Source organism: Halyomorpha halys, unplaced genomic scaffold, assembly GCF_000696795.3.
Source record: "Halyomorpha halys isolate HHAL.00 unplaced genomic scaffold, Hhal_1.1 Scaffold1170.1, whole genome shotgun sequence".
Classification (NCBI taxonomy): Eukaryota; Metazoa; Arthropoda; class Insecta; order Hemiptera; family Pentatomidae; genus Halyomorpha; species Halyomorpha halys.
The window spans coordinates 74505-87689 of NW_027114716.1; the positions used below are offsets into that span (position 1 = coordinate 74505).

Sequence of the window (13185 nt, forward strand, 5' to 3'; positions counted from 1 at the left end):
TTTTTTTTACTGTCGGTACTTGTGACAAATAAAACAAAATTCCAAATTCCTCCTTCTGTTGACCTTTTTGTTGGGGCATGACTCACGTTCCAAAACTACAATATTTTTTTTTAAAATCCAAAATAAGCCAAGCGTTAACTGTCAGTAACTTCTATGCATTTGTGGTGTAAAAAACTATCAAAACAGCAAAAGAACAGTTTTATGCAAACACAGAAGATGGCTCTTGTAAGAGTTATCAAAACGTGTGTCTCATGCAGTAGTATGTTTTAGTAGGAAGGGTACCATCCAATGAACTACTACCAGAGGATTATACCAAATTTAAGTTTAAAAGATAAAGGTCGTCAGGACTTACGAAAAATATTTGAATTATGATTGGGAAATACTCAATCGTAGGTGATAGCCCTGTCATTTAGGAATAGGAACGTCGATATGTGACATCCATGGATTGGAGTGCTCCGAGAAAGTTTTCTCCTACCGTCTAATTACTCAAATGTCCCAAATTTCATTCCCTACATTTTGATTTTCGTTTCAAGATACAAATCATTGGATAATTGCTCCTCTATGCACCAGCTGCAGCTTCACGGAGACTGTGGAGCGTTTGGTCATGACCTGCATAGCGCACATTGAAGGCCTCTTCGTCCAGCTACAGAAAATTAATGTCTGAGAAGGAAAGAGAACGACTAGTATATTCAGTTGATTTCATCTTCATATAAAAACAACTTGGTAGGCTTGAACCTATTTAGAGAGCTATAGAAAAAAAATGGTGAGTGAAGGTATACTTGGAAGTCGGCTGGACAAGGACAGAAGGGTCAATAAGGAACCTGAACAGAATAATTGAGAAAGATAGACATTATATCCAGTAATGTATGAATACGCTGTATTATAATTTCATTGAAATTTTACGTTTTTTTCGTTTTTCTCAGCACATATACTCAATATTTAATTACTAAACCCTTGTAATTCTATGCTACTTGAACTTACAAACCAAGCCCGTTAAACCAAATTTTATACAGTAGAATATAAAACTACATTACAGATGTTGCTAATGGTTATTTATTCAGAGTTATTAGATCATCAGGCATCTTTCTCTGGGTTGTCTGACAGAAAGAATATATGACGGTACAGTAGTCTGCATAAAGTTAAGTTTACTATTTTACCCAACCGTCTTCATAAAGCAGCTTTCTCTGATTAAATAAATTTGGAAAAAATATTCCGATCATTGCTCTATCGTAAGATTTTTGGAGATAAATAGAGTTTAATGAACCCCATTTTTCTTTTAAACAATGTCAGTTTATGTTGATAGCCTTTTAAATAAAGGTATCTCGAAAGTTGGAGTGCTGTTTCGATTACTCCACCAACGCAGAAGCAACGCTATTGCGATTCCATTCTGATAGGCCATCACCAACTCAAACTATTTGTTTGGTCCCAGACTTTCTTAGATTAACTTCTGCTGGCGAAGGAACACTCGACAGCAACTTTGGAGCAAACAGAATTTCAATTCCAACTGGAAGGGTGGAGGGCCACGAAGATTTGAAAGGGAAATTATTGAGGCAGTCCCCGGTAGAAACTGGAAAGAAAAAATAATATGCCTATCCCCCATGAGGATAAATGGTGATTTTTTGTAAATGTGATGAAATGATTCAGGAATGCACTTCGTGTTAACAATTCTTCTTATGTAACTGTTTTAGAAAACGGTCACAATTCACAAGTGTAACAACATATAAACCAAGTCATACAACCAAACTTTGTACACCTGTTGACATTAAATTTAGTAAAAAAAAAAATTTATTTATTGGCAAATGTTAAAAATCTGTCACAATCCTCATAGATTAGTAGTGATTGGTTTTACAACCTTTAAAAATATATATACTTGTAATAAGCTAAGCCAAAGTATAGATATAATAATAAAATAAAAATACTCTAGTAGACAGCACAGAAATACGGATATGGGATTTTTTGCTTGAGATGTAAGTCAGAAAATAACCGCGGTTGATTAAGTTTATTTGTTCTTTCTTGTTTAGCAGCGTAATATGCCATGGCGTCATTAACGCCGTTTATTTATTTATTCCTGGTCATAATTAATTTTTTTTTGTTTATTTACTTTTAAACATTATAATTCTTATTCTATTGTTTCATTTTAGTCTCTATAGGGTACTCTTGATACATCAGGCTTTAATTAAAAAATATTGAGTCGTGATATGAAGTATGGGCATTCCTGAAAGAAACTAATTGTAATATTTTTATTACACTACTTACATTGTGGTGGTGTCTCGTTTTATGATGAGTTAGGAATAAGTAAGTCTCGTTTGTCCTACTCTTAGTCAAGTCAGTACGACATCCTCTCTACGACGTTTATGGATAAACATATCTCATAAAGGTTCTAAACTTTCATCAGATAATCTTGAATTTAATTTTTCAATGAAAGTTAATAACATTGCAATTTCCCAATTATTTTGTGCTGGTTACTTTAAATCAAATCCATGCATCACAATCTCTACAGACACACATAACGTCCACTAGCACCTGTTGAACAGATTCGCTACTTAGGACTCCACTTGACAAGAGACTTACTTGGAATCCATATACAAGACTGAAACAAGAAACTGCTAGTAGATTTCGATTAATACAACACTTACTTGACAATAGTTCTAAACTTCCCATTCACTTCAAAAAATTATTATTGACCATGATAATCAGACCAATTTGGACATACGGAATTGAGCTCTGGGGCAGTACCAAACCATCCAATTCCTCCCATACCCAATCCTTACAATCCAAAATCTTCCGTAAAATCCTTGGTGCTCCTTATTACGTCACAAATAAACTCATCCACAAAGACCTTAATATCCCTTTCGTTACAGAGTTGGCCCGAAATAGAGATGCGTCTTTTCATTCCAAACTTACCCATTAGTTCTTGATCTCTCATACTTAGCAACCCGCGATAATCATGCAAGGCGTCTGAAAAAAAGATAGCCTCGGGATTTTCTAAATTAAATTTATGTTTGAAGTAATACCATTGGATATTTTCTTCCTAAGGTTATAAAACATTTCTTATATTTACTTATTGTATTTTTGTACAGTTATAAATTACAATAAATAAAAGTTAAAAAAAAAGTTACATCCATTACAAAATAATATTTACACTTGGAGTGATGATCTCCGAATCCCTTCCCGCCCTAATTTGTGATGTGTGTACCATGTTCCTGATCCGATATTATAGCTAATTAAATTCAATAATATGTTATGGCCCTTTAATTTAAAGAAATCAATCACTGTATGGACCAATTCGTATTACATTGGTCGAACAATTCTCGCGGCATGGAGGATTACAGGGACAGAGAGACCAACTATACTGAAATAAATGGCCGGCTTCGACCGAGCAAAATGAGCGCTGTAATTCATAAGACCCAATAAATGTCGTACCCCAAAATACAGCGGAAGCCCCCTCGATTCAGCAAATGTTCGGAAAATGGTCACAACACCGGTACCATTGTCTGCGTTCCGGATTATATGAGACACGTAGAAACTGGGAAATAAATGGCCGTTGTTTCCGTATTATCTTTTAATGTTTTACGGTCTACAGGTTATCTCGTACAAATATTTTATAGCTGGCCCTCTCCGAATAACCTGTAGTGGCCTCTCCAATGTTATTTGTCTCTATAGCCATAATTGGTTTCAGAAAGAAAAACGGAAAACCGAAAATTATTTGTTTTAAGATGTGACAAATTATTTTTAAAAAAAATCAAAATTATACATTTCAGATTTTTCAATCATTCAAGCAAGTATGCAATAAAATATTCATAAATGCAAGCACATGTTTCCAGTTTTATTTAAAAGAAAAAATTGATTAGTTTTAAATATATTTCGGGGCCGTTCCGTGACTTAGATGGTTAGGCCTTGGTCTATTGTTCTGAGATATACGGGCGGCGCTGGTTCGAATCCAGCATGGGGACGTTGGCTTTTATCATTAAGTGGCAGTCCCAAACTTGAAAGAAAAACTTTGACCCCCACCATGGTTAGAGTAGGTTAGTCACCTGTAGATAACTAGGCAAATATCACCTTCGCTGTGGATGGCCAACAAAAGAAAATATAAATATATATTTTCGTCGAGTAACTGCTTTCTTACATAAAATTTTGCATAAAAAAAATCATTTCGTTAATATTAATATAATTAATATTAAGATGTTTAGATTTAAAATATCAATAAAATTCTTTTGATACAGTTTCTATTAGTTTCACTGATTTAATAAATCCTACTCGAAGGCTAGGGCACGCTGAAGAGTAACCAGCTTCTCCACTCAAGAATATGTGTATCCTTACACAATTGCACAATAATTCGAGCCTATACTGGCTTCACTTCCAATATCGAAGCAGAGATTTCTAAAAGTGTTTTGAGTTGCATACATTATTATTAGGTTGCTTCAATTTTCAACAAAAATATACCAAAAAATTTTTTATCTATTCAAGATAGTAAAAAAAAAATTATATATCTTACTTTTGGTCCTTTGACAAGACATATATTATATACAATAATGTTTATTAGATAGTAATAAAAGATTTTGTGTATTGTGTGTATAGTGTAAAATACCGACAGCAATCAATCGGCTTGGTTACTACTAAATTAATCACATCAGAGCTAAATAGGGCGGGTGGCATATGCTACCTTCCTTCAAAGCAAATGTGAAGCCAAGAAAGTGGGCTGTTACCCACGCCCTCATAGCTCAGGTTTACTTTTAGATCAATAGCTGGAAAAAGCCGGTGATTGTCACTTCTACTTAAATAAATTGTTTAGAAGGTTTAAACATAATTCTTGTTAAATTGCTTGAGACCAGTTTCGAAAGTGAATCCTTTCATTCTACTTTTTAGTGACTTAGCATTACATAGCAATCAGCAGTATAGGTGAGCAGATGAATCGAGAATCGATCCTGCTGAAAGAATTCGACTCAAGTGAGACCCAGAAGAAGAATCAGAACTTATTTAATGATTTCTGACACTGCCTGATTCAGTCAATTCACTATTAAAAATATTTTTGAGAGTTGTTCGTCATTAAAGGTTTTAAAGTGCGTGATTATTTTTTTTTTTTTTACGAAATGTGGTTGTATATGTGTCTCAGTCGTATACAGAAGCCGAAATTTTGAAGAAAAAAAACTGTTCTTAAGTGCCAAACCACCGATAGGATCCTTCAATAAAATGTAATTTTTGAGTCCCATTAACACCTTTGATTGAGGCCAAAATTTTAGGAAATGTGTGAAGGAAACTTTAAGAAAAATAAAATAAAGAATGACTTTGTCATATTTACTTCAAATTCCTATCCGCACTTTTTTATCTTTACATTTAATTATAATAGTAATTTTTTTGTATTTTAGGTTTATCTATAAAAAAAAAAAGATTACTTTATTACAACACAAAAATGGCCAAGATAACTAATAAACGACGATAAGGTGTCTTTCGACATAGTAAGAGTACATCCAAATTAATTCCTAAAGCTGAATTACTGGTTGTGTAGAAGAAGTGCAATTTATACTAACACCCACGGTTAGATCCCTCAGTTCATGCGAGTATCGTATCAACAGCCCAATGCCAAGTGCCAAATTATGGACTATTTCCATCGTTACGGATCTTCCAGACCTCTTTGGAACCGGAACCCTAGAACATTATCGCATAATAGGCATCGCCCTTTTATATTGTTACCCGCCCTCATCGTTTATTCAGAGCATCGAGGCAAACACGTCTATAAGCTTCCAGCTCTGGCCATAAAATAAAAGAAGGCAATTCAGAAGATATTTTCCCATCTTAGAATAATGCCAAGAATGTCACGGAGATACTCGTAAATAAAGACGTCCTTCGCGTTGAGGCCTCACCATGTATCTTGTTAACCCTAATCCGCATAAATATATAAGCTGTAAGTAAACAAATTCCTTTTATAGATTAAAGTAATAAATATAATGTAAATTCTCCATATCATTTATGATAATCGTATATGACTTATGAGTCATGTTTCTCATATACCTCTACAACTGCACCCTACGCACCACTCACTTCCCTATCTTATGGAAACATTTCACTTTCGTCCTTTTCTTCAGTCAACGTTCTTACTATCCTTTCAAAAATCTTTGAAAAATTCTCCTTCAAAGAATCATACCCATAATAAAATCTCCAATTCTTCCTTCCTATCAGTTACAATTTCTTGATCAAAATTTCACGGTTCAGCAACCACTTCGAGGAGTAGTTGATCATATTTCTTCAGCTCTGAAGGGCAAACAGTACTGTTCGGGGGCATTTCTGGACATTGCACAGGTATTTGACCGGGTATGTTGGTGGGTATGCGGTCTTCAAGCTTTAAGTCCATCTACCAAAGGTCTCAGACCTCTCCCTTTGCGTCCGCTGTGGTACAGAATTTTCTCTCTGTGATCCCGTTGAGGTCGATGTTCCACAAACCTTCCAGGAAACATTCGCTGATGTCTCTGCCATCCTTACATCACACTCAAATCCAGACACGCCATCCATTGTATAAAAATGGTTTCACAGGAAGGTGATTTGTTCATTAAAACACTTAACCACCAAATGTTTCCTCGATTAAGGTTACCCACTTCAAGAAGCTAGTTTAATTCCTAAAAAATAAATTCCATATTGAGTTCTAGTCTTTGATCATTCTCTTAATTACATATTTTCAATATTATGAAGTAATTGTTCGCGAAGAGGCCATATACCCTTTTTCATTTGAGAGTTTTTCAAAAAATTATATACTTATATATTTTCATACAATTTTCAGTCATTTTAAGTGTTTTTGAATGTTTGTGGAGCTAGATAAATCCATACCCCCGAAAGACATCAGACTGAATTTTTAATTACCATTGGAGAACTTGAGACGGCATTGGATATTAAGTTTAGAAATCCGTTGAAAAAACTCAAGCAAAAAAATAAATAAATTGTAACTGTAAATTCTAAAAATCTGGATTTACGTACACCAACTTACTAAAAATAAATAATAATATTACTATTTCCTTTGAATCAAAATGTAGATATGTAAGAGAGAATTAATTTATAGTAGTTGAATATTTATAATTTATAATCCTTAATATCAACATTATAATAATTTATACAAAAACAATTATTGTTATTGGTTTTTGTAATCCGATAAATGTCTTTATGGTGTTATAGCGTCATTTTGAATTAAATAAAATAAATATCAAAGATATAATTATAGGATATATCCAAGAGCGTTTATATTGGAAAGCGTAAACACATTGGCCTGATGTTTTGTGGTTTTTCCTTTGAATTTATTGGGGTAGCACCAGATGGTTGTGTAGTTTGTTGTATAAAACATGTATAGCACAAGCTTATTGCTTTTGGTAAAATGTGTCCATAAACCTATTATTTTATATTGATTACCATCGGATTCCATTAATAAATTAACAAATCTACTAAATTGCATTTAATTAACTGGAATCAGTTACAATACACAAAGCAATAGTAAATATAATTTATGCAAGTATCTCTTATATAAATTTTTAGACAAAAAAAATTAAAAAATCACATGATTTTTATCAGTAGAGTAAACCCCGATTATCTGTTCAAGTTACGACCAAAACATTGCCGGTTAAGTGGGAGATTTTTTTATCAGCACTATATAAAAATTCGGAATATTATCTTTACTCATATAAAAGGTAAAAATTCAATTCAATATAAAACTTAATATATAGGTGATAACTACATAAATATATGATGAAGTTAAATTTATTCAAAAAACTTTAAATAATTTTTAAAACTTTTTTTTAGATTCGCAATTTAGTCTTCGTGTTACTATCGATCTTTAAGTTTTAATATCAGCCAAAACGTAAGTTTATTATGTTTTTTTTACTGAAATTAGTTTTTGTATTTTCTTTTAACTACCTGTTATTACGGAGATTATTATGTTAATAAATATGTTATATTATTGTATGACGTATTTATTTATGATTTCCTCGAATAATATTCTTTCATGAAGATTCAAAACTTCATGGTTCACTTTTAATAACACTACATAAAATTAACTGTTTAATTTTCAACTCTGTTTAGACTTTTTTTTATCTGTTTTTATCATTTTTAATGGGTAAAATGGCTTAAAAAACGTTGAGCTCATGAAAATGAATTCGGTTTCAAGGACAATAAAAAAATAGCAGCATACATCATGTTTATAGCCATCAACAGACTGGTATATCTGGACACAATAGTAGCAATCTAAGAAATTGATGGTTATACTTAATATGGTTAAATACTTGAAATGATAACTGTTGACACGGAACTGTAAATATACTACAAAAATGGTACACTTTTGAATGCCGTGTGGGAAATAAGATTATGTAGATCTCTCGACTGGCGTTAACATTCAATATAAGTAAATAAAAAATTTAAATAAATTTAAAAATAGAGATTGTCAACTAATCTTTGGATATAGAGAAAAATTGAATCAGTTCCATAATAAACACATTTTACGAATATTATGAATTCTCAATATTTTAATGTGAATAAACATGTAATTAAAATAAATAATAATTTAAAAAGGAGGATAATGTTTATATCTAAAGAAAATCTATCCTATACTGAATTCAGGCTTTGTATTTTTTTGTTCCTCCTATCGCATATGCTCTTTACAATAGAGGCCTTATCCATAATTCAACAGAACCACACTTCTTTAGATGTATTTCTCAATATTTCCTGTATATAGCGGTTTTGCCGAGATTCTTGTAACCTTCAGTTGGCAACAGAGTAAATTTTATTTATATGAGTTATTTTTATCTTTTGATATGGTCTAAAAATACTTAATAATATAATAAAAATATAAATTTAATACCACGAAAAAAAACAAATATTAGATATTTTTAAAATATATATATTTTTCTCAAAGATAATATCGACATAAATCACTTGTTTAAGTAATGATTAATACTGATTGAATTTTATTTTTCATTAATGGCCTGAAGGCAAGAAGAAAAATTAATGTAATAATGGAGGGTCGAAATATGAAGCGAAATAAATTTGTTGCAATTTTTATAACCCATTTGTATGCAATGAATATTGGACAGGATGTGCTGATGTTCTGTAAAAATATCCAACAAACATCATAAAGTTTACTTTTAAAGCCTTTGATTGATTGAAAGTCACAGTATTATTTTTATTTTTACATCCTAGGAATCTACTGCATTACACACACATTCACAACAATCAGTAAGACTTGCCCCCAGTAGTATGACAAGTCTAACATAAACAGATTAATGCCTATGGTTGCTAGAAGATAAAAAAAGTAACATATTGCAGGGTAATATCTGAAAAATTACAGAAATTGTCTTTAATGTCTTATTGGAAATTGGGCCTCGAGAGCCTTAAGATGGGGCAAAGGAATTTCACACGGACGATTTATTGTTAGAACCAATTTTATTAATTATCAAATTATTAAATTTAAAAAATATTTTCCATGAGGGGGATTCCTCAAGGGAATGAGGCATAATCATAGGAGTGGAGATGGGCCGCGCTATGAACAATTTCTCGAGAATATTGGTCGAGAAATTTTGCTATACAAACCAAATTAAATTCCAAAAAGTGGCAAATAACATCTATATTATACATAAACGTAACAGGTACGTCACAGTCTGCTGAGGTCTACTATCATATCACTTAATTCTAACTCATGCAAACATCATAAAAACATATATAGGAAGGATTACTAGAAATAATAAAGCAGTCTTTAATTTGCGGAAAAGCGTATTTATTGTAATTATTGAACCCATATAGTACAAGAGCCGGGAAGAAAAAAAAAGCAGTTATTTCACCCCAATTTTTAATTACTTTAATGAAAACTATGTACAATTAATAGTCAAAATTGATGAGTCTGCCAAGTATAAATAGGGAGAATAAAAAATGGCGGCTGTTTCAAAACCCTAAAAAACACTATTTTTTCATTCGAAGCTCTATATCTTCAAAACTACCAACAACACTAGAAAACCTAAGAGCACATTGTTTAAAGAAGAGTAAATTTGCTGAAATATTAGCTCTAAAAGAGCTATTTACGTCCAATAGTTTTCGAGATATAGCTTTTTAAAAAGCAAAATTTCTTAAAAATCTACTGCAAGATTAGTAGTTAGTTAATTTATTTTGAGAAATCTATATCTCAGGAACTATGTGACCTACAGATGTCAATTAGCACTCAAACTGAAGCTAGTATAATGGACTATAAAGAAGTGGACTAGAAAGACCTTTACCTTCGTAGGAATAGTAGTTTGCATATTTGCTAAAATAAATTGATTTATAGTTGTTCGGACAATAAATTTGATTTATGAAAAACTTCATTTCAGAAACCATTTGACGTACAAATGTCTGCTAGCACTCAAATTAAAGCTAGTTAAATTTACTATAAAATAGTTAATAATGTTTTTCTTTTTAGGGCTAGTACTCACAAAATGTCAATTTCTAGTTGTTCTTATAAAATGTTGGATTTTTGAAAAATTATATCTCTAGATCCATAAGACGCACATATGTCTGCCAACACTGAAAATAAAGGAAATTTAACTTACTATAAAGTAGTTAATTACACTTATCTTCGTAGTGGTAGTAGTTTTTATGATATTCACAAATGAATATAAATTTGGCTAATAAAGATTTGTCCGAACAACTATAAATCAATTTACATTAGCAAATTTCATGAAAACTATTAATCATACAAAGCTAAACATTATAAACTACTTTATAGCTCATTAAAGTAGCTTTAATTTGAGTACTAATAAACATCTGTACGACAAATGGTTTTTGAGATATAGATTTTTCAAAATAAATTCCCTAACTACTGATCTTTCAGTACGTCCCATAGAACATTTTTTGAAATGTTGCTCTTTAAAAAGGTATATCTCGAGAACTACTTAACATAAATAACTCTTTTAGGGCTCATATTTTAGCAAATTTGCTCAACTTTAAATGACGTTCTCTTAGGTTTTCTTGTGTTGCTCCTATTTTTTAAGATATAGAGCTCCGAATGAAAAATTAAATATTTTTATCACTTTTAAACAGCCGCCATTTTATATTCCCCCTACCTATACTTGGCAAACTCATCAATTTTGACTAGTGATTATACACAGTTTTCATTAAAGTAATCGAAAATTGGGGTGACATAACTTGCCTTTTTTCTCCTCTTGGGCTCTTGTAATAATAGGACAGACTGACGGCTACACTAAAACAGAAAATAAGAATCTGCCGTTCAAATTCAAATAAATACACCCATACAACTGAGCTATCCACTCCCACCTAAATAATAAATAATTTTAATAGTGTTTAATTAATATTAATGTTATTTAATTTATACATATATTTAAAACAATAAGTTTCTATATATTTTGATTATTTATAATAATTAAGAAATTGTAAAAGTGGTCAACAAAACATTAATACCGACACTTTTCTACTCTTTGTAGAAAAGTGAAAAGGATGATTCTAAGTCCAGGATACATTTACATTAAGTAGACAAGATTAAGTATCATAATCTCCTCATTAGTAGATGGGGAGTTACTGCTTGAAGATAAGGGGATTAGGAATTACCGAGATTTAAAGGAGATCTTCCGAACTTAGTACTCCTTTAAGTCTTTATAATATCTAGGGCGATCATCTTTTTGAGTTTGTTTTAATATATTTATTTATTATGGTTTCAAGACGTTGATAAATGTTTCTTTAAAAAATCAATTTTTTTTTTGCAATAATCTTTATTGCATTTCTATATTATTGAATAAAAAAAAATATTTTTTAAATAAAAGAAATGAAAATGTTTTCAATGTTAAAAATTAATCATTTAAAAAACTTTAAATATTAAACTGGAAATAAACGCAGTGCAAAACTAACAAGTACAATAAGCGAATACCAAAATTCTTGCTGGCTGTGACGATCTCACAAATATCAGAAACGTCTGAGATGTAATATGGAGCAATGTGATGTTTCACATAACAGTCAAGCATTTTAGTACTTGGTTCTCTTCATTTTCTAATTACATCATTGTTATAACCATCCTCAACCCCCACAAAAACTAATTTTAGAATAATCATATCATATATGGGGAGAAACAATGTTGGGGTATATAAACCTAACTACGTTTCGAAATAATTAGCTTTTCATCATCATCGGACCATATGATAATTCGCATAATTTTCTCTTGTTCAATTAAAATAAAGTTGACCAGGGCGAAAAAACTTTATTAAAATACAAAGTTGTACTGTGCAACTTCATTGGATTCCTAATCACACTGCATACTTATTATAGTCTAATCGATGTTTTTAACGATAAATAGGTCTATACAAGTATAGCATAATAATTACAAACATTAGTAGTATACAACATTAGAACATGACTTTTTTTCCTTTCTTCTTTTTTTTTTTTTTGTTTCATCTCTTTGGTTCTTTTATCTTTTTCATTTTTTCAGCTTTTTTTTTTGCCTTTCTCTTTTAATCTTTTTCATGATTTTTATCCTCCTTTTCCATCTTTTCCCCTTTTTTCTCTTTTTTTTTCTTTCCTTCCCTTCTTTTTCCATTTCATATTTTGGTTTTAACCCAATGTGCCTTTAATAGAATAATGGATAAAATAGTGATAGACATATGAGCAAATATAAGAAAGATACTTAAGTAACAAATATAAATAAAAAAAATAATCAGCAAACTATATTAAAATTAATATACAATAAATAAATAATGTAATAAAGAAAATAATGTTAACCTCTTAGTTTAAATATTTTCTTTCCTCTTCCGAGACTAACCGCATATAGAAACAATGCAGATTCTTGGCCATTAGATTTTAATGATCCTGAAGACTTCGGATATAACCGCTTAAGTAGTGTTTGTACATTTTTTATAATATACATATTGAATTCAGCATGCAAGTGACATTATTTCTCACATATTATCTCTACATGCCTCATTTTAAAATACACATGGTTCGTGTTACACTAAGCATAAGAGAATCCTTCTATTATACTTTTAAAGAAACAATAGGTTTCCAACGAATTTAGATTTTTTGTTACTTACTTTCATTGATCTTACTTTGATTCTTTGAGTAATATTAAAAAGCTACACAGTTTCATAGTCAATTCCAAATGTTATAAATGAATAATGTTCGAACGGTAATTTATTTTTATAACTAATGCCATAAAACAGTGAGGACATAACAATTGTGTGA

At 31.0% G+C, this 13185-nt stretch overlaps 1 protein-coding gene across 1 annotated transcript in view; it reads left to right on the forward strand.

The window, feature by feature from the left end:
- The window catches only part of P5CS (Delta[1]-pyrroline-5-carboxylate synthase), a gene marked incomplete at its 5' end in the record, with an annotated part of 157565 nt that overhangs the window by 54689 nt on the left and 89691 nt on the right, over positions 1-13185 (forward strand).